A 24,742-nucleotide genomic window follows, 5' to 3' on the forward strand; every position below is an offset into this window, starting at 1 on the left:
TGTCTCTCTGAGTGGTTGGAAATGAAAATGGAGATCGGTAGAAGCAGATGACTCTGAGGATGAATGAATGTTTCACTGACAACATTAACAGCCGTTTACTCACCTCAAAACGTGACTGTGTGATGTCACTGGAGATCATGGAGGCATTTCCTGTCCTTCATAGCTCTCCCACGCAACAACAACAAATAATTCTTTCGTGTTCGATTTATACGGAAAGGCGCATGTGTACAAAGAAGCATACGATTCATCTCGTGAACGAATGAAGTGAAACATCAACTGTTATTAGAATAATAAGTGCCATTAAATTGAAATAAAAATCAAAACTGTCAATTTCACAGTTTGTTCCTCCCACATACTGAGATGTCTGTTCTGCCTTCTACTTCGTTTAATGTTCATTTAAATGCTTTGTTGGATCTGTCTGTCTGTATCATGTCAGAAACTCTGAAACACTGAACTTCTTTAAAACACGCTGGATTTACTGATATGAAAGTGTTATAAAATGCAGGAAGTACTTCTGAACATGCCAGCAAGTATTGAAGGCTGCTGAAGCCTGGAGATTCGTGACGTGGTAACCATAACCATGTAACCATTCAATCGTTAAACAAGCATTGGTGGTTCAGTGGTAGAATTCTCGCCTGCCATGCGGGAGGGCCGGGTTCGATTCCCGGCCAATGCAGAGTAACTCTTTACCAACATCCAGATGTTAAAAACACAGTGCTGCTTGGAAAATACCCTGATAGACTCCAACACACTGTGACTTTGTGAAACAACCAGTGGAGCCCCCTGGTGGTCAGTAGAAGTGCAGCCCCTCTGAGCTGGTGGCAGACCAAGGCTTCAGTCTGCACACATCTTCCACATGTGATGGCACACACACTGTGTATTGTGGCAACATCCGTCCCCTCAGAGAGAATCTGCTCTTTAACCCTCCTGTCGTTTTCACCCCCCGCCCCTTACTTTAGTGTTCCTGCTCTGTTTGATACGGTGGCCGGTAAGTGCAAAACTAAATTACAAAGTACCAAACACTTTTACAAAGCGTGAAACTAATTTACATGTTGGGAAACATTTTTACATTTTATTCAACAAAATTACACAAGAAAAACACGTTTACAACGGACAAAACAAATTTACATTTTAGAAAACAAATGTACAAGTTGCGAAACAAATTTCCAAACGACAGAATCTTCCGGAAGGGGAATGTACCAAATGCCGGAAGTGATCCAGAAGAAGATTGACTGTGAACTCAAAAGTTTGTATCGGTTTGTGTGGCGGGAAAACTTTGCGGAGTGAAAGTTTATGGCAGCATGGAGTTTTGGCCGTTTTGTGGAAACAACTTGAGCCAATTTACGCGGTTGTGTTTTCCGTGCGGACGATCTGTAGAATGTTTAACGTTGATGAACGGACCAGACGGAAGGAGCACGCGCACAGGAGACATCTAATAAACAGCCGGAAAATGCTAAACAAGCTAAGTGTAGCATCGCGCTAACTAGCTGAAGCCGCTGTCAGACATGCAGTGAATTAAAGTGCACCGTTTCATGGAGGACAGAAAGTCAAAGTCAAAAGAACTGTGGGCCGAAAGGAAACAGGTCCAGGTACGTGTGTGGATATATCTGTAAAATATGGAAGTCAATATGTGTGTGTGTGAAATGAATGATATCTTTTTGTTACTTTAGCAGATAAACATGGATTGATGGCGCCACATGGAGCTGATTTAAAAGCTCAGAGAGGGAAAACACTCCCATTATATACAGATCCGGAGGTAGCAGCACCTGATCTACTGAAGCATGATGTGAAGTTTACACGGTGCAAACATCAGCCTGCGGACTCTTAAAAGGATGATTCCTCTCCAAACGCCATCAGGTTGGAACTTCGTGGACCTGGACAACTGTTTGGCTATCGGACGATGTGGCAGGTACTCAGACAAAAGTCCAATCTTCGAGTGAAGAGAGATGATGTGATGAATGAGAGAGCACGCAGAAGGTTTCTAAGAAGAAGCTGCTACTCAATGGGAGCGAACTGTATGTGGCATGCAGATGGTTCTGATAAACTGGCTCTCTCAGGACGCATGGATGGATTTTTTCACCTAAAGTGCTGTGGCTCCAATGTGGACCGACAAATAACAAGAAGCCAACAGTGATCGCTGAGAATCTCCTCTCATGAGACTGAGGACTGATTGTGGCACGGAGAATGGCATTATGGCTGCCATTCAGTCTCCCCTACGCCTCCATCATGATGACTGCTGCTCTGGGCCGTCCAGCCACATGTATGGCTCATCCACGAATAAGCAGCGTGTTGAATCCTGGTGGGCCATATTTAGAAGGGGAAGGTAAGTGGCCTTCATGAAGTCATTTTATTATGACGAACCTTTCATTTGATTTTTATCTTTATGTTCTATCGCAGATTAACTCCTCTAAACATATATAATAATTGAGGCTGTGACTTGAACGCGTTCATATCAAAGCCTTTAATTGATATTTTTTGATGGAGTTCCACTTCTAATAATAATCTATATTACTTCTGATTCTATCCATTTCTACAGGTCTCAGTTCTGGATGGAGTTGTTTGCTGGATACTTCAACGGGAGCCATGAGCATCAGTGCCTTCTGAGATGTTGCTATGGTGATGTTGGATGAATGTGTGAGACTGTGGAACAGTCACAGGATTCACACTTCTAGAACAGCGTCATGTCTAATGAACTGTACTGCTGACCAAACAGGTAATATTGGTGATGGATTGATATTTCCATGTTTGTTTTATTATTTTATTGCTGAAATGTAAATAAATAATATAAATGCTATTTATTGTATCTAACACAGATTTGGCTCCACAGACTGGATTTGAGATTGAACCAGCTGATTTGGATGCTGTTCCAGAGGCGAGCCTGTCAATAGCTCCATGTGGGGACTCAAACATGCAGGAGGACTTTGACTTTGTTATGGAGCACAAACAACTACAGAAGCCAGAGAACTGGGAGTCTGCAACAGAACTGTACATGAAGCTGAAAGAAACTGCTCAGCTGTGAGTCAGTGAGAAAGGGAATTTTCCCTTTACACATTATCAAGTGCTTACTCATTGGGGTTTCTGTCCTATTTCTATTTTTTTATTTATTTTTTAAATTAATTAATTTTTTAATATACATGTCAAGAGCCAGGAGATGACTGTGCTGTGATTTGGTATTAGACAAGTAACACAGAACTGAATCAAATATTGCCATGACTGAAAAACATGCAATTTTTCTGTTTTAAAATAGTTTGGAAAAAACTCATAACCAATCTATCACAGATGCAATCAGAAGGAAATATTTGCAATTTTTTTATTGTTTGTAAACATAACATTTGCATGCCTATTGTTTCATTTCTTCAGATGAACAGGTACCAGAATCATTTGGAAACATCACAAGGAAAAGTGAATGACAAGCTAAGAAATCTGATCTGGAGTGGTGGAACACTGCAGTCTGTCTGAACACCAAGTGTCACAGCTTCATTTTTGCTGAATTTGAAATCAGTTGATAAAAATTATAGCAAAGTAATGAGTCCTATATTTTTGTAAGTATGGAATACAAAACTTCTTGAAATTTGTTTTGTCTAAAACTTAACAGTGAAAATCTTAACTGTGTGGAGAGAAAAAAAAAAAAAAAACACCTTTTCGTTTGTCTGGTCTCAAGGGGTGATCTAGTTACCAATTACAAGTTACAGTTACAAGTCCATAACACAGTGTGTGAATCTAGGAGTGCTAATTTCAATGTGTTTGAACATGTATTGGGAACTGGGAATGGAGAGTCATCCAGGAACTCTATTCTTGGCGATGGTTCCAATCCGGATGGGGGAGGTGAAGTCAGCCCAGCTGCAAACATCAAAACATCCTCCAGAGACACAGCAGCCTGACCTTCTGCAAAGAAAAACCTTCAGTTACATCTTGGCAATGTATTTTCTCAACAAATCATAAAAAATAAAAATGTTATTTACAAACCTTCACAATCAGAGACACAGTCCGCCCAGTAGCCCAAAGTTTGACTTTCTTTAAGTCTCCTGTTACTTCCTGATGGACTGAGGTCAGGTTTGAAGAGTCTCAAGTTCCAGACCAGTGAGTGGCTTTTCAGAGTGGCACAGGACAGGGGCCAGCAAAGTAGGCTGTTGCTGCAGTGCAGTCAGAAACTGAAGAGCTGAAAGACCATCTTTGAATCTAAAAAGTCACCACAAACATTGTTTCACATTTAAATGACCTAAAGAAACTTCAATGTTTTCTAAAATGACTATCCACCCAAACATATAGAAATGAGTAAAAATGGTTGTGTGTTGAACATTACTGATTTAAAGAAGAACTCTGTCTTGCTTTGCACTTGGCAAGGTAAATGTTTTTGAAAAATAGTTCAAGCAACAAAGCGTATGTCATGTGATATATAAAGTTAATGATCATTAACCATTAGTGTTGTTTACATCTAACCCTGTTCATACCATTTGCATTGTACACCAAGAACTGATGTCCTTCTGGTCCATCAGAAATGGGCCGGTCTTTCAGATGTTTCATCAGTAGAGTTAAAAACTCTTGTCTCGGCCCACCTGTGTCAATTCCTTCTTCCAAACCAGCATCATCTGTGAATTTTACCAACATGTCACAGGTTTCAGAATATGTTGAACATCTTACAAATGCAAATATCTTTCCCATGTAATCAATAAATTAATATTAAAATTAAGTGAATCACTGTTGTTTTTTTTACTTACCCGTAGCAAGTACTCCTGACTGGATTTGTTTCAGGTGGATCCAGATCCTCAGTGTCAGATATTACTGTCTGAAAAACAAATGAAAATGTCTGAAACAACACACTGAAAGCAAAGAACATCAGGCTGCCATAATCTGCCTTAATACCTGTCCAGGCTGAGCTGTGGATGAATCTCTGAAACATGATAAACTGATGAACTTTATGATACAGAGTATAACAGAGCTTTGAGTAACATTTAGAGGTAGAGAGGAACCATAAGATTTATAAATAAGAGATTATTTTGTTATAAATGATATTACATGTATGGTATTTTCTCCCACATGTTCATCACAATCACATCAACAACTTAAAGACAAATTACTGCTTTTGTAAAAACTAATACCTACCCTTTATCTTCAGGTTTGCGTTTGGGAGAACTGTGTTGTTTTGTTACAAAAACCTGAGAAGAAAAGCACACAATTGTCAGCAACTTTAAACAGCTTCCATTATTGTTCCCTCACCACATACAGTATATATCAGTGGTGAAAGGTTATCAGGGTGTCTGATTGGAATAGTAAATGCCAAATAATCAAGACTTGGTTCTTAGACTTAACACTTTAAACCAAATGCATATCCTGTCAATAAATAAAAAAAAAAAAAAACGGAATTAAAGTACAAAATGTAAAAATGAGCGTACCACAGTTTCAGCTGCATTGAATTCAGCTGTGCTCCTCGATGTGATGACAATTTCAGAATCAGAGTCTGATGTATCAACCTCTGTAGTAAAAACAAACAACACATTATTAATTATGCTACATCAGAGTAAATAAATATGTAAAAATATTGAATGAAGAGATCCACAAACCTCCTCTAAAGTGTGTTTCTAGGCAAATGAAAAAAGTGCCTTTCCTATTTCCTTTTTATATTCTGCCAGTTTGAATGGGCATTCTGACCCAGGCACATGGAGCACCTCTGAACAGTCTGGATACAAAAGAAGGTCTGCTCCTTCATCCATCTTCTTGTTAAATGTTCTCATTTCTTGGACAGCTTGCTTCAGTAGATCAGGTGCTGCTACCTCCGGATCTGTATATAATGGGAGTGTTTTCCCTCTCTGAGCTTTTAAATCAGCTCCATGTGGCGCCATCAATCCATGTTTATCTGCTAAAATAACAAAAAGATATCATTCATTTCACACACACACATATTTACTTCCATATTTTACAGATATATCCACACACGTACCTGGACCTGTTTCCTTTCGGCCCACAGTTCTTTTGACTTTGACTTTCTGTCCTCCATGAATTGTTTATATGATGTTCATGGTTGTTCTGCTGGAATGAACGGAGTTCCGTATCAAAACAGAAAGTTAGCAGCAGCTAAAACAATCAGCAACAATTGTGCATTTAGCATAACTCTCAGCCTAAAATAAAATAAATAAAAACTAGCAACGCATACTAACTAAACGCGTCGCTATTCCGTGAAGACAACGATTGGCTGCTAAATGAAACGGTGCACTTTAATTCACTGCATGTCTGACAGCGGCTTCAGCTAGTTAGCGCGATGCTACACTTAGCTTGTTTAGCATTTTCCGGCTGTTTATTAGATGTCTCCTGTGCGCGTGCTCCTTCCGTCTGGTCCGTTCATCAACGTTAAACATTCTACAGATCGTCCGCACGGAAAACACAACCGCGTAAATTGGCTCAAGTTGTTTCCACAAAACGGCCAAAACATCATTTACTCCATGCTGCCATAAACTTTCACTCCGCAAAGTTTTCCCGCCACACAAACCGATACAAACTTTTTGAGCTCACAGTCAATCTTCTTCTGGATCACTTCCGGTATTTGGTACATTCCCCTTCCGGAAGATTCTGTCGTTTGGAAATTTGTTTCGCAATTTGTGAATTTGATTTCTAAAATGTAAATTGTTTCGGGATTTGTACAAGTGTTCTGCCACTTGTAAATTAGTCTTTTATATATATATAAATTAATGTTGTCTGTGGTAAAAGTTTTTTTCTGATGTAATTTTATTTAATAAAATGTAAAAATGTTTCTCAAACTTGTAAACTTGTTCCCCCTTTGTAATTTTGTTTTGCACTTACCGGCCACCGTAGTTTAGAGTTGGGGTGCACGCACTTAACTACTCCGAGTTGATCTAACTAACTCAGATCTGCTGTTCTGTCTTTACATGAGACAGGCAGGAAGTTGGACTTTCTAAAGCAAAGAGAATCCGGTTGATTTTCAAAATAAAACTGCTGTCTGCTAGCGAGACGCCGCTGAGCAGAGAGAGTTAACTTCTGTCACTGAGCTATTAAAGAAAATTATAGAAAAAAATGCACGTGTTCTCCCCGTCGGGGAATCGAACCCCGGTCTTCCGCGTGACAGGCGGAGATACTGTCCACTATACTAACGAGGAGCTGGACGGAGAAACATCACGTGGTGTAACTTCACTTCCTCCGTGGAAAAACAAAGAGAGAATAAAGTTATTTCCTCCCAGTTTCTATCCAGAATCATCATCAGCACAGCTTCTGTCAGGAACATCTGTTTGTTGCTGACAACATCTGGATTACAGATGACACATCAGACTGATATTATCTGTGTCATGGTGTTCAGAGATTTCAGCAGCTCACATCCAACACAGAGACTCTGAGCAGGCCCACCTGGTCTTAGACCCAGACCCAGACCCAGACCTAAATCCAAACCCAGGAGACAGAGGTTGAGTGAGTCAGTGAGGAAGAAGCTGCTCGTTCTCCTTCAACAGTTTGATCTGAGGAAAAGTCACTTCCTCTTTTCAGGAATCAACTTCTACCATCTGTCCACTAGATGGAGATAACTGAGCATCAACTTAAAAACCCTCCGTTCTTCCATGTGTGAACTATAATACCAGTGAATTAAACAAAGATCATCCCTGGGTGGGCTCGAACCACCATCCTTTCGGTTAACAGCCGAACGCGCTGACCGATTGCGCCACAGAGACATGATGACCAGTTCCTGTTACAGCCTGCTGTTCCAGCTATAATTATCCTAAATGTTGCTCCTTTTGTGTCTCACAGAGATCCTGCCTGTTTGGGAGAGCGTTACATTAAAGATTTAAAGGTCCCTGTTTCAATCCTGGGTTTCAGCAGCTGTTGTGCGTCCTTTTGTTCGCTCCCCCAAATGAGCTATTTCAGCACAGAACACAGTAGAAATGACTTCTCATTATTGCTTCCATGACCTGGAAGTGGAACTAAAGGTGTGTCCCTATCACCGGTCTTGATAATGATAACTGAGCACCAGTGAGTGCTCTCATCCTCTTAGAGTCCGAACAACAGCACTCAGCTGTGTTATATTTTAAGGCTGTGCAGATAACAGAGATTCTCAAACATGCTGCATCTCTCCCCAAATGGGAAGCTTGGTCCATTAAAAAAAACAAACTGTTGCTGGCAGGATTTGAACCTGCACGGGGAGTTCCAGGCAGCACTCTATGGTGGAGTTCATGAGAAAAAGTGGGAGGAGTCTTTGATCTCTGTGATGTCATTAGAACCTTTGTGACATCACAGAATCAGCATCTCCTTTGATGGTTACTGATGGAACAGGAAAAGGTCAGATCCCGATATAATCTTGTGAATCTCATTATTTACACACAGCACATTCAGGACATTAATGTGACAGTTTATTATATGCTAAAGAAACCTTGTTCAGACTCATGATGGTCAGCCACGTATGTTGGGGGTATTTTCAGATCCAAAATACATCCCTGTACATCAGGGATAGAACATCATGTTATGTCAGCACCACAAAGATGTACAGAGGATCTGAAAATACAGCTCCGTAGTGTAACAGTTAGCACCCTTATTGACTGAAAGGCAACAGACGGGCTCGTCCGGGATTTGAACCCAGGACCTCTCGCACCCTAAGCGAGAATCATACCCCTAGACCAACGAGCCATGCTGGCTGTGAAGTTCATGACAAAAAAGTGGGAGGATTCTTTCATCCCTTTGATGTCATTAGAACTGTTGTGACATCACAGAATCAGCATCTCCTTTGATGGGGTTGGGGGTATTTTAATCACTTTACATCACTATACATCAGAGTGGTGCTGCTACGGAGTGTTGCATCAGTGGCCACCATCACTTCAAGTAACCCAAATGGGAAAGATCCTTATTGACAGCATTGTTGCGCTTTGCTACATCTGAACTAAAGATACAAATAAAATAATCTAAATTGGCTTTTCTGATTTGGCTGATCTGAATAGGTTTAACGTCTTGCTTGGGAATCAACCTTCAAAACTGCCCCCATGTTCTGTCAGGGTAGATGTTGCACACTGCATCAAGATGATCTGCCAGTGAGACGGCCTGAAAAATAAAACACATGGTGTTAAAGATTTCTTTGTGAGGTCAATAGCACAGCTTCTTAAGTCACAATCTGTGGAACATGCAAAACAACTTCTACGTACCATCGCGACTGACTCTGACTCTTCTGAATCACCAGCATCAGTGGAAGTTCTGCTGCTGTTGAAGCAGAGTTCAAAAACATGAAAAATTGGCTTTTCAGCCATGAAAACCTCCCCATTCGTGCCAACCAATCTTTCCTTCATTGAGGGAAACATGAGGATTCGTTCTGCAAAACAAAAACGTTAAATGGATGATGTAGCTGATGCAACAACTGTCATAGGACCTGACCCTGACTCCACTACTTCCCAGAATGCTCACCCTGGTGAGGAGGCTGATGAAGCTCCAAACAGTCCTCCAATGGATGACAATGCTGTTGAAAACTGAAGAGGCTTTGTAGTTCCAGCCAAAAGAAAGGAAGATGAGTTCTTATCTCTCTGCTTGTCAAGGGGCATCTGTTAAAAACGGAAACCATCAACAGCCTGTTAAACTTTGCAAATCGAAAGTCTCTGTGCTCAACACTCGTGCGTTTGATGCTGTTGTTCTTTTTGTGACAGCTTTTCTTTTGAAAAGGTTGTTAGCAGCAACAAATGTGACAACCAATTCCTCAAGCTGGTGAAAACAATAACAACACAGGGTGTGACCAAACAGGTGTATTCACAGAGGGCAGAACTGCTGAAGGAAACCTGTCCACCTGACCGCTGCTGCTCTCCAAATTGATGCACAATGCCAGGCTGCCATCCACAGTTCATCACTTTCATTTTCTCAACATGTCTCTGTGGTGCAATGTATAATGTGTTTGGCTGTTATCTGAAAGGATGGTGGTTCAAGCCCACCCAGGGATGTTCTTTGTTTAAACTCCTTTGTGGACAGGATCTCTGCCTGTCTTGTGGAAGACTGGGACTTCATTGCCCCACAGAGACTTAATGACCAGCAGCTGTAGTTACACTATTTAAACCTCAGCTAGTTTCATGTTGGTTCAAACTGATGTTAGAATATTTGACTCTAGCAGTCATTGTTGGTCGATGTATGCTGGATAAGAGAAAGTAGATTAAACACAGCACGTCTCTCAGTGGGCTCCAAAAGACCACTGAGCCATCCTGACATGTGTGTCCAGCTGCCAGTCTCTGATGAGGAACTGCAAAAAATCCTCCAAAAAATTGACAAAAAACACAGACTGTTATGTGTATTTCCTTCTTCAAATCTTTATTTTGGTCATTTAATATGTTTTGCTGCGTTTCAACTCCTACAGTTGTGCGCTTCTGAGAGACTCTGTGGCGCAATGGTAGCGCGTCTGACTCCAGATCAGAAGGTTGCGTGTTCAACTCACGTCAGGGTCAGCTCATCTGTTTGCACTTTTGGTAAACGTTCACATCCTCTGTGGTGCAGCGGGACGTGTTTTTCTGATGTTTTTCCGTTTCACTGCAATAATGCCACATGTCTCACATTGTCTAACTTCTCAAAGTTGTGACTTTGGATGAAAGATACACTGTTACATGGATCAAAGGCAGCAGCTCTTCAGACTCACACATCATTCAAACCTTCAAGGAAGTGACACACTACGTTTGTCTTTGGAGCTTCATTAACATTGTGCACTCTATTGTGGAGGTCATGAGAAAAAAATGGGAGGAGTCTTTGATCTCTGTGATGTCATTAGAACCTTTGTGACATCACAGAATCAGCATCTCCTTTGATGTAACAGGAAAAGGTCAGACCCTGATATAATCTTGTGAACCCAAAATCTTGCCTTTTTTCTTTGTGTATTTGGGTCAGACTTTCTTCCTTAATTGTAGATACCTAACATTCTGCCTAATACTATACTTACGATAGTTGAATAGGGGTGCAGGTTATTGGACACATTATGTGAAGGGCTCGTCCGCGATTTGAACGCCGGACCTCTCGCACCCAAAGTGAGAATCATACCCCTAGACCAACGAGCCCTTGACACGCATGTGAGAGGTAGCTGGATCGATGCCCACATTCGTCACAAATCCATGACTGTGGTGTTATTAGCACAACGCTCTAACTTGATGAAGATTTGATACAACCATTTTGTGGACTGAACAACACGGTAAAGCAAAGCACAAAACTGTCCTGAGGATTTATTCCACATCAGTAACTCAAAGTGATGGTGGCCATTGGTGCAACTTAAAGTCTTTTGGAGAATGTGGGCATCGATCCCTCTACCTCTGACATGCTAAGCGAGCGCTCTACGATTTGAGCTAATTCCCCTGTATTGGCATACTAGCATGCAAGCTAAGCTTTGGGAAAAGGCCCTTTAACAACCTCTGAGTTCACCATCAACAGGTTTCAAAGATATTTAGAAATCATTCATGGCCTTAAAGGCAGATATTTAGGATAATTCTAGCTGGAATAGCAGGCTGCAACAGGAAAAGTTCTGCATGTCTCTGTCTCGAGATGGACTAATTTTTCAGCAAATTTTTCGGCTATTGTTGCAGCTTCTGTTGTCAGAATGGCCGAGCGGTCTAAGGCGCTGCGTTCAGGTCGCAGTCTCCCCTGGAGGTGTGGGTTCAAATCCCACTTCTGACAGAGACCACTTTTCTTTCACCTCAACTGCAGCAAGGTGTGTTTGGGGACAAATTTCTTTTGGTCTACTTTTGACCGCCCAAACTTTTAAAAGACCAAAATTCCTTTGACATGTCGAAATATTGCCATTTTGTCCTTGGAAAATTGAAACAACCTGGTTTTGTCCACTCCACACGTATGAGGAAATGCAAATTTTGAGCCTCTGTGCGATCTAATCAGGCAGTCTTTGAGTATTGTGGACTCACTTTGATGGGCAAATTTTTAAGCAAATTTCAGGCAGGAGTTGATCACACAACCATTATAATTTTAAGACTAAGCCACACAGAAAATATATATTACATAACAACTAATTATGCTTGGATGAATGAAATAGTATTTTTTTATTTAACAATTAGTGAAAACACCAAGAACAAGTGTGCATGTAGAGTCATCCTCTTGATGATGAAATGAAAATCTGATTTTATTCCCATTTATATTTATAACTGTAAACTACGATCTCTTAAAGTTAAATGTAAAATCAATTGAAGAGTACATCCAAACTTACACGTTGACTTGAGTAGTAAATGCTTCTCATGCTGTTTCTCCTTTGCTGCTGCAGCGGTGTTATATTTACGGGGAAACATGTTCTCATCCTCTCCATGGGCCTGCTTTCAGACCTCCAACTCCCCTGGGTTGAAATAACTGGATCTCCATTGATGATGGCTTTTTATAGAGGTTATGATGCTGAGCTGCTTAAAGTGTCTGTCTTGTAAACAGGACATCCTGCATTCAAACCCCAGCAGTGCTTCACTCTCAGTGGAGTTCCTGCTCATCACTTCCTGTATTACAGCTTTTGCTTGCAGTTTCTGCCAAATAAGACACAAAACTTATTGTGATGTGAGTCTGAAGAGCTGCTGCCTTTGATACGTCACCTGATGATGTCACAATACTCACAGAATGAAACTCCTCCTTTGAAGCTGCTTCAAAGAATTTCCAAAATCACATGTGATTCAGATGTAAACACAAAGTCTGCTACACTTCAGAACAGCTGTGAAGCTTATTGATCATTCATTTGTTGATTATTAATGTTCAGCTCAGAAGCAAACAGTGTATCTGAAGCACAGGAAAGAGTTCTGCTCTCCAACACTCTGATCCCTCAATTACCGCTCCACTGGAGCCTGTGACGTGTCCCTCCTGACAATGTGCTTCATTATCACCGCTGGAGATGCCGGGGATCTCATTGGTTCGGTTCACAGCTGAGTGTGAAGCAGCAGTGGAGCAGTGGAAGAGTGCTGGGCCCAAAACCCAGAGGTGGATGATGGAAACAACAATGGTGTCAATAAGTGTCTTTCCCATTTTCCCATTAACCTACATTAAAACAAGCTACTTTACCATCAACCTCAACTGCATTTTACACATTGCACTTCCATCACCAGATCCTCTTATGTACATCAGTGTGGTGCTGTGGCTTAGCTGGTCAAAGCTCCTGTCTTGTAAACAGGAGCTCCTGGGTTCAAATCCCAGCAGTACCTTGATCTTTTAGATAAAAGAAGGCTTTTCCTTTTCCTGCCTGGACAATCAGATGTGAGGTGCCATATTTCATGAGAGAGGGAGAGAGAGAGCTGACACTGTCCTATCAAAGAGGATCCAGGGTTCAAGTCCCTGTTCAGGCGATGCAGCTTCTTCCCCCAATGGCTGTTTTTTGTCATCACATGTACATTTGTGTTCAGTCAGTAATTTGGTAGGATGACTACACAGGATAAATCACTCCAAGCTGAGTGGATATTTGAGAGATCAGAGTGTTGCACATGATAAGCACTTCCTGTGCAAAAGGCCACTCAAGGCAGAGCAGTCTAGACCTGCTCTATATGTACTTGACGTAACTTCATAATGATGTTTTGACGTGAGTTTAAAAAAAGAGGCCAAAGCATTCGGAGTTTGCTTTTAAGTGGACTTCAATGGCTGCTGTTTTGCCATCACATGTACACTTGTGTTCACTTTGGTAATTTGGTAGGATGACTACACAGGATAAATTGCGCCAAGCTGAGTGGATAGTTGAGAGATCAGGGTGTTGCGCAAGATAAGTACTTCCTGTGCTTCATTATCAACGCTGAAGATGGCGGGGATTGAACGCAGGGCCTCATACATGCAAAGCATGCACTCTACCACTGAGCTACATCCCCTGCATGGTGCACAATGCCAGCTGGAAACTAATCACTAAACTGTTACAAAGGAAATGATCAATCTGCAGTCTTTGCTCTGATCATTGTAACTTTGTGTTATTGTTGTATCTGATAAGTTAAGCTGCACTTCTAATGACCACCAGGGGGCAGTTCCACTGGTTGGAAAAAGACTTCAGGCTGCATTGAAGTCTACAAAACAACATCAAGGTCTGAGAGACTGCATGTGGCCAGTATGGGGATTGAACCCATGACCTTGGCGTTATTAGCACCACACTCTAACCAGCTGAGCTAACCGGCCTGTGTGAAAGTGTTTTTTTTTGGCTTATTTTTACAAATCTTTAACCAGCTGACAGCATTGGCTGTGAAATTATTCAGCCTGTTACCGGCTCAAGTCCACAGCACTGTCCTCAGCTGTTTTTGTTGGATAGTATCTGGTTTGGTTTAATCTCTTGGTTTAATCTTGGTTTAATCTCGTTAAACAGAAGCAGGACAGTTGCTGTGTATGGAGCTTTGACTGTTCCATACTTTGACTGTTTCCTTTAGCTTTCAGCTGATCATTAGCTGTGGATGGACCTGGTATCTGCTATCTGGATCTTTGCTTGGTTTCACCTCCTCAACTCAATGTGCTCTAACTGCTTATAAATGTCTCACTGGATCAAAAGCACTGGAGCACAAACTCCAATCTGCCTTTCACCTTCCTAGAAAAAGGAATAGACAACGAGTAGGACGATTCCTGTCAGATCCTGCTTGGCTCTGCAGACTGTAGCAAGATCTGACAACACTTGCGAACCAAACCAGCATTTTTTTTTTTTTATAATACAAATCCTTAATGAAAAATTGATTCCACTGGGGTGGTACAGCAGCCCTCTGTGTCCTACTGAGAAAAAGATTGGTCAGATTATTGGTCAGATTATGTGACTGAAACGCTGCCTACGAGGCCTGGAACCCAGAGAAAGTAAAAAAGTGAGCTGGAGGAGTGCTGTCAGAGTTTCAGTATAAACATACATCATACAGCCCTGACCACTGTTGTATCCAGGCAGAGCTGACTGACTGTCAATGGGACATTAACATGGCCCAGTGACCACGTGGCCTAATGGACAAGGCGTCTGACTTCGGATCAGAAGACTGAGGGTTGGAGTCCCTTCGTGGTTGGGGAGCTGTGTATTACAGATGAATGGACTGAACTGTGTCCATTCATCCTCATGAATCTAAGAGGATCATTTTGTTCTTCAAACTTTTACTAAGACCACAGAAACTTCCTGCTGAAGGGGGACAACACATACAAACATAAATGTTACTGTGTGTTATTTTCCCATTTGTTTTTACTTCTTCTACGATACAGATACAGACGGTTTCAGAGAACAACTGCAGAGATGACCCTTCTGCTTTGTTGAGGTGATGAGGAGGAACTCCACTGAGAGCGAAGCAGCTGCTCCTTTCTGATGCTCCACTGACTGAGCTACAGATGATTCAGTAACAGCTGAGTTATCTTTAGTCCAACAACTGCTGTCCATTCCTACCACAGGGAGCCACAGGCTTTAGTGTTTTCAGTCCTAACCCCTTGATTGTGAAAAAGTCAAATTCACATTTTATACAGATTTTTCATCCACTTTGGAAGAGTTTGGTTAACAAATTTTACAAAACACTGTCAGGAGTCCAGACCAGAATGCACTTTAGCACCTTTAAGGCATTGCAGCTAATGGCTCGTTGGTCCTGGGGGTATGATTCTCGCTTCGGGTGTGAGAGGTCCCGGGTTCAAAGACAAGCCCTGAGTGTTATGTCGCCAATATCAGTGCCTGACCATCATGACTCTTCCCAAAGTTTGTCTCCTATGAAAAGCGGTCAATCACCACATTTGCATCTGCTCAACACAGCAACAACCACTTTGTCTTGTCCAGAAACTGCAAGCAAAAGCTGTAATACAGGAAGTGATGAGCAGGAACTCCACCGAGAGTGAAGCACTGCTGGGGTTTGGATGCAGGATGTCCTGTTTATAAGACAGACACTTTAAGCAGCTCAGCATCATAACCTCTATAAAAAGCCATCATCAATGGAGATCCAGTTATTTCAACCCAGCGGAGTTGGAGGTCTGAAAGCAGGCCCATGGAGAGGATGAGAACATGTTTCCCCGTAAATATAACACCGCAACAATAGCCGAAAAATTTGCTGAAAAATTAGCCCATCACGAGACAGAGACATGCAGATCTTTTCCTGTTGTAGCCTGCTATTCCAGCTAGAATTATCCTAAATATCTGCCTTTAAGGCTGTGAATGATTTCACCGGTGAATGATGTTAAAGGGCCTTTTCCCAAAGCTTAGCTTGCATGCTCGTATGCTAATACAGGGGAATTAGCTCAAATGGTAGAGCGCTCGCTTAGCATGTGAGAGGTAGTGGGATCGATGCCCACATTCTCCACAAGACTTTTAGTTGCACCAATGGCCACCATCACTTTGAGTTACCGATGTGGGACAGATCCTCAGGACAGTTTTGTGCTTTGCTTTACCGTGTTGTTTCTCTGCAAGCCTTTGATGGAAGTTCAGTCCACAAAATGGTTGTATCAAATCTTCATCAAGTTAGAGCGTGGTGCTAATAACACCACATACATGGATTTGTGACGAATGTGGGCATCGATCCAGAATGTTAGGTATCTACAATAAAGGAAGGAAAGTCTGACACAAATACACAAAGAAAAAAGGCAAGCTTGTGGGTTCACAAGATTATATCAAGGTCTGACCTTTTCCTGTTCCATCAAAGGAGATGCTGATTCTGTGATGTCACAAAGATTCTAATGACATCACAGAGATCAAAGACTCCTCCCATTTTTTTCTCATGACCTCCACAATAGAGTGCACTCTGTTAATGAAGCTCCAAAGACAAACGTAGTGTGTCACTTCCTTGAAGGTTTGAATGATGTGTGAGTCTGAAGAGCTGCTGCCTTTGATCCATGTAACAGTGTATCTTTCATCCAAAGTCACAACTTTGAGAAGTTAGACAATGTGAGACATGTGGCATTATTGCAGTGAAACGGGTGAAGTTATGTGGTTATGCGGTCCAAGGTGCTGGATTTAGGTTCCAGTCTCTTCAGAGGCGTGGGTTTGACTCCCACCACTGCCAGTTGTCCAAGCTGTGTGGTACAATCATGAAGAGTTTAGTTAAATCTAAAACTGTTGTGAATGACAGATTTAGAGTCCAGAGTGCTCATGATGACACCATGGAACCACCTGTAGCTGTGTGAAGTTTGATGTCTGTGTTACTTGAAGTATCCTGACAAGACACTTGTCACAGTGAAGACACCAGCTGAAGCTGTAACATAATCTTCGATCAGTGTCAACAGTGTGGCCTTTGTGTCCTTTTAATTAAATTTAGCGACTGTTCCTGGAGTTAATGGAGACTTTTGTGGAGGAACTGACAGGAAAGCGCACATCACTCTGCAGCTATCAACAGCAGATGCTGCAGTGAGCCCCGTCCCAAAGCCCTCACCTGTTCAGTCTATTTATGAAACATTTCAGAAGTCTCAGTCTGACCCCTGTGGTTCATACTTTACAGTATGTTTTCAGTCAGACCTGCTGATCTGCAGTGATGGGCTGTGTGTGTTTATGGGGGGTGTAGCTCAGTGGTAGAGCATTTGACTGCAGATCAAGAGGTCCCCAGTTCAAGTCTGGGTGCCCCCTGCCACCACCATGAGACTACATGCTTTCATACGCAAGCACAAAGAAAAAGAAAAATCTTTAAAAGAAAAGAAAAATCTTGCCTTTGTCTTTTTCTGTTTGTTCCCAACAATGCCCATTAGTTTAAAATATAGAAAACCTAAAGTAGGATTTGATTCCATAACAGCAGGACAAAGTGTGTCATTAATCTTCTGGATTCTACAGACTGAGTTCATGTTCTGATAGATTTATTTTACAGCTGTAGTAACAATAAATCTCCAGCAGGTGGAAGTATTGCTGCTCAGATGTCATGTACACTGTGGGAGTCACAATACTCACAGAGGACTTTATTGTGCTGCAGTGAGATGTATATGTATGTATCTGCTGGTTCTGCCCTGTTTTATGAAAGTGTCCCAAACTGCACATACACTGAATTACACAATGATGCTCTAACGGAGATGATCAGAATCAGAAAGACGTTATTAAAAATTCTGCTGTTTGGTATCTTCTCTTCTGAAAGTTCAGGAACTGGACGGATCTGTAGAACTTCATTGCTCTCCGACAGAGAAGCTGGATGCTGCTGTTGTGCCCTTAAACAGGAAAATATTGAGTTGACAGGGACGAAGAAACACACACAGCTCTCACCTTCACTCGTCTGCACAATCAATGCACAATCAACCTAGACATAAACACAAATGACCAATTCGTATTATTTACTCTGGCTGTATATTCTTCACAATTTTAACATCAACGTTAGCAACATATAAATAACACCATAAGAAATAAAAATGGATGAAATCATGGATTCTGAAAAATTTTATTGTTTTGAATATATATCTACCATATGTTTTATTTATATTATATTATTTCTCCTTTTTCTTTCTTAATGCTCATGCTATTTCATGACATGTTTAACAAACCATTTTTATAACTTAGAATGTAAATATAAATTGTGAAAACGTCAGTTATTTACAACCATTGATGTTAAATTTCAGACAATGTCTCAGGCGGTCTTTGAACATCGATCTACAAATATTTACAAACCAATCAGATTTCACAATGAGGTGCTGCACAATTTATTATTTTTATCTAAAAACTCACTGTCGATATCTCTGTCCATCGTTTTACTGCTGTCACTCCAACATCTTTCTCCTCTCCTTAGCAACCAACTGTTGCGTCCTGCCTAATAATTTTTTGATTGGCTGACGTGGTGCATTTTTCCACCAATAGGAAAGGGGGCGCCATGTTTCTTTCTGCTTGTGAGCGCTTCCCTTTTTTTACTGAACGGGACAACAACATTCAGGAAAGAGCATAAAGAATGATGCAGATTGTTTATTACTCGGCCTACCAGTCAGGTTTAAAAACAGTATATAGTTTGAAGACCTCACTTTGGACACAAGTTGAAATGGAGACTCAGTGAAGAAGGGAAATATGAGGCACCGTAACACCCATATCAGAGGAAACAAACACACGCATTCCCATGCAGGGTTGTGTGACTTCCTGTAACCGCAGCAGCTGAGAGGAGAAGTGTTCAGAGTTCAGCCTCCATTTTGAAGCTTTCGGAGCAGAAGCAGGGAAACTGAAGGCTGAGGCCGGTGAGTGTTAACATTATTATTATTTCACTGTCAGTTTGTCCCTGTGGACTGTGGAGGGACGAAGACTCACAGTGGACTTCTGTAACACTGAGACACTGAGACATGGAGGTCAGAGTTCACTTTGACGAACAGAGAAAAACTCCAGCTGAGCTGAGAACAGACCGTAATGTCTGATAGTATCAAAGGATGAAGGATCTACCTGATACAGAAAGTTCAGAGCTGCTCTGGAATCAGATTTTACTGTAAGTCATATTCAGTTTTCCACAGAGAGCTCAGACTGTGTTTGGATCAACAACTTTTGAAAACCTATTTTTTAGCAATTGATATTTACAAATTTTATTTGAAAACTGACAGTTTGATGCTCATATCTGAGACCATGATGATCATTTTCAACCAGCTACCTTCTCAGATATATAAAGAAGAGTTACTAACTGAGATGGGCTGTTGAAGAGTTGAAGAACATGACAAAAAGACAGGAAGATAGTCACTATACACTTGAATAATTATAACGATGATAAGGATCATTATAGAAATAAACAGAAACCTGCGCTTCTTTTTTATTTCCCCGACAATCTGTCTCTTAGGACTAACAGTGTTCTCTTCTAAAGTTTTATTTCTGCCATTCATCTTGTTTCATTTAGGTCAGAACTTGGGCTTTCAAAAAATGTGTGTTTTCTTTTGTCAGTTTGATCAATCATTGTTTCCTCTTCAGTAAAATTGAGCTTTTACTTTTTGGCTTACTTATACAATCATGAAATTTTTCCTAAAGAAAAATACTAAACTAAATGCAAACCAGTCAATTGATGTGTGGTGGTTATCACCATGTTGTGGACAGATAGTAGAACTTCATCACGTCCTGTTTGTTTTTTATAAGGCGGAAGAAAAGTTGAGTAATGAAGTGAAGAACGAGCAGCCACATGTTTTCTGAACACACAAAGCTGGAATGTGTGTAAATCAACCTGAAGTGAGTTCAGCAGGTGAGAATCTGTATATTTCTGATCAGCAGGATCACTGTGATCACATTGTACTTGTTGATTTAGAGTTTATGTTAGTTTTGGCAGCAGTTTGATTATAATCTGAGTTTATTGATGGAGGTTCCTCAGAACTGGTCAGCTGGCTAAGAGGCCTCTGAACTCAGTTTGACTTCAGTTTCCTCGGTTCATTTGTCTTCCAATACATTTAGAAACAATAAGAAACAAAGGCAGCACTTTAATATGACCAGTTTGTTCAGCAGAAACTGTTTGATTTCTCCACACTGTGACTGATTTAATGTAAAATGTTCCCACATTGTTTATCACCATCTAGTGGACAGATAGTAGAACTTCATCACATCATGTTTGTTTCCTGTAATGAAGAAGAAAACTGGTTCAATAACACTGATGTAAAATCTTTCCATATTGTTCCAGAGCAAAGATGAGCCAACAATAATTTCTTAGGAAGATATTTTTTATTGTTTATCACTTTAATCCATGAGAACACTGATTGAAAACATGTAATATTCAAGTCTATGTCTCCTGAAAGCATTGTCTCAGCTCTGTTGCTTTTTAATAACAAAACCAAAAGACATGGAAGTGAAGAGTTTTTTTAAACTGATGACAGCAGAGAAGAAGGTGATGATGAAAGGAGATGTTGGTTTAAAGTTGAAGCAAACAACAAAATACAAAAAAATAGGAAACACTTGCCCCTGGACATTTATGTTTTGTCTTGTTTTTACATAATTTTCCTCTTCATTACATGTTATTGTCCTCTTTGACAATTATATACAATTATATATACAAATATATACAAATATTGAGATTGAAGTAATGAAGAAATTCAGATTTCTGATGGCTCCATCTGTTGGTTGAACTCAGGATGACATAGTTGTTGTTGTTGGCTCTGAATGATTTGTTTTCTCACTCACTCTCATTCATCGTCATCCGCTTTTATCCGTATCCGGGTTGCTGCACTGCTGGAGCCAATCCCAGCTCACATTGGGCAAGGGGACAGGTCACCAGTCCATTGCAGGGACAACACATAAGGACAAACAGAGACAAACAACCACTCACACCTGCGGTGAATTTAACATCGCCAGTTAACCTGTACATGCATGTCTTTGGACAACGGGAGGAAACCAGAGTACCCAGAGGAAACCACGCAGACTCTTAACTGCTTACTGATATTTAAAAATGTTATCCATGCTTAGAAATTCACATTGTTGCAGCACATTTACATCTTCGTCTGCTGAGTTGAGGGTCAGGACTTTAGAGGTGTTGTTGCAGAATCACACCACCATCCCAAAGAGTCCTCTGGCACTGATTTGGTTTGGTGAACAGTTTTCACCTCACTAAAGCTTTTAATAATTGAACCCTGAAGTTATGAGGATGTGACTTTTCCTCAGCTCAAACAGACACCAGGACTGATGAGGGAGAACAAGCAGCTTCTTCTCTTCACATGAAGCTGGAAAGTGTCAGAAAGTCTCCCTGAAGTGAGTTCAGCAGGTGAGAATCTGTAAATGTGTGAACAGGATCACAGTGATCACACTGAGCTGTTTATTTACCTTCCTTCCTTTCTTCCTATTTACAGACTGAATCTATCAATATTTTATCTGGAATTAACAGTGAATAGTTCCTTCACTTTGTTCTTGCTCTGATATAAAGTAAGATTCTTAGACTTAGTAAACTCAAGATTTTAAATCACCAGAGTTAAAACAGATTTTTTTTTTAAAGGTGTTTAAGTGGTCACCACAAATTAATCTTAAGTGAAGCAGAAACTTTTATCAACTTTCTTGATACGGCTGAATTTTATTTCCTAGCTGAGCCATGACAGAACAAACATGTCAGAGCTGGTCTGATACTTTGGATGAACTTGGATGAGTAAACTGAACTCTTCCTGTTAATGTCTGAGCATTTCCAGATACAGTGAATGCACTGAAGGTTTGTTTTTATTGTTGGGAATCAATTGAGGTAAATCTTTACATTGTCACAAGTTATTTGCTCAATAAGGTGACATGAATTAAATCAGCTCCATCAACCCATCCTACAGTCAGATACCACCATCTAGTGGACAGAGAGAAGAAGCACCATCAGACCTGAGATACATTTCTCTGAAACTTTCAGATTACTGACAGATCAGACTGATTTCTATGTGACGTTGTGGAGGCACAGTATTTAAATAATGTGTAAAAGAAACAAATGTTTAGGGTTTATCGTTTTCATCAGATGAGAGAACCATCTCCCCTGATCTGGGGTTTCCTGACAGGACAGACTGGTTTAGTTGTAACGTTTGTTTGTTTTTATTTTTTATTTTTTTGACTTCGGAAGGAATCATTTGGCCCTCAAAAATGTATTTCATTAAAATTCTGAAGATTCAAATGTGCCAAGCTATGGTGATCACAACTATGTCAAGGTTCAATAACTATTCAACTTGCACTGCTAAAAGTAAATGGTGATCTGAGTTTGTTTGAAATTTAGTGTTAATGCCAATGTATAACATTGAAGATCGGGATTAACATGAATCAGGAATGTTCTCTGTTTATAACACAATCTGACTGAAATCATAACAGAGAAAGAAAAGTCAAACAGTTTGTTGGTGGGAGTAAAAGTCTTAAGTTAATGACACATTAGTGACAGTAATGCTGATTATGTGTCCTGTTATGTAAATCCTGTTGTAATGAATCTTTTTGTTGTGTTTGTGTGAAGGTGGAGGCTCAGCTATGAATCAGTGTGAGGACAGAGAGGAGGGAGCCCCTCCCTCTAAAACCACTCTGTGTGGGGAACATGAGAGTCAGACCAAAGCTCAGAGGTGAGATGAGGATCTCTAACTGTCCATCTGTCAGAGCTCAGCACTCAGATCACTGCTCCATCATTATTCACTCTCACTGTCACTTACATTTTTTACTGCTTCAGTTTTTTTATCCTTATCTCCATTGGGAGCTCAACCAGGATGTGGAGATTCGTTCATTCATATTCACCAGTCCATCACAGGACCAACACACAGATACAGACAGAGACAAACAATCTGCCACTCTCACACTCAGACATACGGACATGGCTGTTGTGGAGTAACAGCACTAACCATAATGCTGCTGTGCTGCCTGCATGTAGAGATATATTTCTTCTTATATTTGACGTCGTCGTCGTCTTCTTCTTCTTCTTATTATTGTTATTATTATTATTATTATTATTATTATTATTTGACTTGCACATGTCAGTAATACTCTATGCAAAATACTTCACTTTCGTGAAAGCTGGACTTGGCTGATTTATTTTAAACTGATAATTTTCTGCCCATTTATTTGGTTAATACTTTTAATGTCAACTCTGTTTCTTCTAGCTACCAGAAGTTAAGACCAGATTCTCCTGAACTGAGCTGTGTGTCCATGAAGAGTGATCGGTCTATGGATCGTCCTATTGACTTTAAGGATAGACAACAGTCTGCTGTATCCAGCTGTGTGTCCATGAAGAGTGATCAGTCTATGGATGACTTTATCAAAGAAAAAAGGTAAAAGCTGATCATTTGTTGTTGTTTGACTCATTAAAGGTATCAAAGTTTGTCCATCAGTTTCTCTGGTGTTCATAGAAAACTTCTGGAACAAACTGTGTGTTTGTGTCTTTTCTCCTCAGAGTTCAGTCTGACAAACATCATCACACAGACCTGGACTCCATATTTATGGTGTGTAAATGTTCATCCAGTGACTACAACAGACACCAACAAAGACTTGAGTTTGAAGCTGCACTCTTTAGACCAGTAGAGCTTTACTCTGTGACAGACAGGAGTTGAATTGGGATTGAACAGGTTTGGGGTGGGAGAGGACTGGGAGTTGTAGTTTACCACAGAGCAATAATCCATCAGCCTCAACAGATATGTTCTGTATGAATACGGTCTGTTGGAGACTTTTACAAAACATTTCTGCTCCTTTTTTTTTTCATCTACAGTGAATCCTAAAGAAAAGTCTTCCTTTGACCATCAACTTAGCTAGAAAACTTCCTAAGTTGATCTGTTTAAGGGATGTATCAGTTTGGTCTTCATGTGATGATCAGGATCTCTGTGTTGTCAGAATCTAAAGTCAAACTTAGTAAGTTACACCAGTGAAGTTAGTTTAGTGAAGTCAGCAGGTCTGAATCTTTCTGTGTAGCTCTGGAAAGAGACGTGGCAGCAGATGATACAGCAGCAGCTAAAGTTGAACTCTGCTGACTGATGATCTGATGCTTTGATCCATCAGTTTATACTGAGAGTGAACTTTACACAGGATGTTATTGTGTTCCAGCTGCTGGAGGAGAACATCGTCTGTTTTGTGAAGAACGAGCTGAAGAAAATCAAAAGGAGTCTGAGTCCAAATTACCCACAATTCATCAAGAATGAGGATGATGAGGTGGATGAAGAGCAGAGGAGGAGCAGAGAGGCATTTCTGAAGATCACAGTGAACTTCCTGAGGAGGATGAAGCAGGAGGAGCTGGCTGACTGTCTGAGCAGTAAGAGGATTTAACATGATGGATCAATTAGACATTTACTAAAGTCTGAGGAGACGGAGAGAAATATGATCATACTCTTATTCCTTATTCCCTAAGTAAACATCAACCTTGTAGTTTGAATTTTTTTAATTTAATTTGTTTTTGTTCATTCAGAAAGTCATGTTCAAGTTTGTCAACGTAAACTCAAATCTGGCCTGAAGAAGAAGTTCCAGTGTGTGTTTGAGGGGATCTCTAAAGCAGGAAACCCAACCCTTCTGAATCAGATCTACACAGAG

The 24,742-nt window shown here is 40.6% G+C and overlaps 11 non-coding genes across 11 annotated transcripts; 6 read left to right on the plus strand and 5 right to left on the minus strand.

Annotated features, from left to right (window-relative positions):
* Positions 1-605: 605 nt before the first annotated feature.
* On the plus strand, positions 606-676 carry trnag-gcc (transfer RNA glycine (anticodon GCC)). Its single transcript has one exon. It is a non-coding gene; the product is annotated as a tRNA-Gly (tRNA).
* Positions 677-7,037: 6,361 nt separating this feature from the next.
* On the minus strand, positions 7,038-7,109 carry trnad-guc (transfer RNA aspartic acid (anticodon GUC)). The gene has a single exon. It is a non-coding gene; the product is annotated as a tRNA-Asp (tRNA).
* A 487-nt stretch (positions 7,110-7,596) lies between these two features.
* Positions 7,597-7,670, minus strand: trnan-guu (transfer RNA asparagine (anticodon GUU)). Its single transcript has one exon. It is a non-coding gene; the product is annotated as a tRNA-Asn (tRNA).
* Positions 7,671-8,547: 877 nt separating this feature from the next.
* trnap-agg (transfer RNA proline (anticodon AGG)) lies at positions 8,548-8,619 on the minus strand. The gene has a single exon. It is a non-coding gene; the product is annotated as a tRNA-Pro (tRNA).
* Positions 8,620-10,331: 1,712 nt separating this feature from the next.
* trnaw-cca (transfer RNA tryptophan (anticodon CCA)) lies at positions 10,332-10,403 on the plus strand. Its single transcript has one exon. It is a non-coding gene; the product is annotated as a tRNA-Trp (tRNA).
* A 528-nt stretch (positions 10,404-10,931) lies between these two features.
* Positions 10,932-11,003, minus strand: trnap-ugg (transfer RNA proline (anticodon UGG)). The gene has a single exon. It is a non-coding gene; the product is annotated as a tRNA-Pro (tRNA).
* A 527-nt stretch (positions 11,004-11,530) lies between these two features.
* Positions 11,531-11,613, plus strand: trnal-cag (transfer RNA leucine (anticodon CAG)). Its single transcript has one exon. It is a non-coding gene; the product is annotated as a tRNA-Leu (tRNA).
* Positions 11,614-13,047: 1,434 nt separating this feature from the next.
* trnat-ugu (transfer RNA threonine (anticodon UGU)) lies at positions 13,048-13,121 on the plus strand. Its single transcript has one exon. It is a non-coding gene; the product is annotated as a tRNA-Thr (tRNA).
* Positions 13,122-13,996: 875 nt separating this feature from the next.
* Positions 13,997-14,070, minus strand: trnai-aau (transfer RNA isoleucine (anticodon AAU)). Its single transcript has one exon. It is a non-coding gene; the product is annotated as a tRNA-Ile (tRNA).
* Positions 14,071-16,114: 2,044 nt separating this feature from the next.
* trnaa-agc (transfer RNA alanine (anticodon AGC)) lies at positions 16,115-16,187 on the plus strand. Its single transcript has one exon. It is a non-coding gene; the product is annotated as a tRNA-Ala (tRNA).
* Positions 16,188-17,371: 1,184 nt separating this feature from the next.
* Positions 17,372-17,443, plus strand: trnac-gca (transfer RNA cysteine (anticodon GCA)). Its single transcript has one exon. It is a non-coding gene; the product is annotated as a tRNA-Cys (tRNA).
* Positions 17,444-24,742: the final 7,299 nt, after the last annotated feature.

This window comes from Echeneis naucrates, chromosome 2 (assembly GCF_900963305.1).
Source record: "Echeneis naucrates chromosome 2, fEcheNa1.1, whole genome shotgun sequence".
Lineage (NCBI taxonomy): Eukaryota > Metazoa > Chordata > Actinopteri > Carangiformes > Echeneidae > Echeneis > Echeneis naucrates.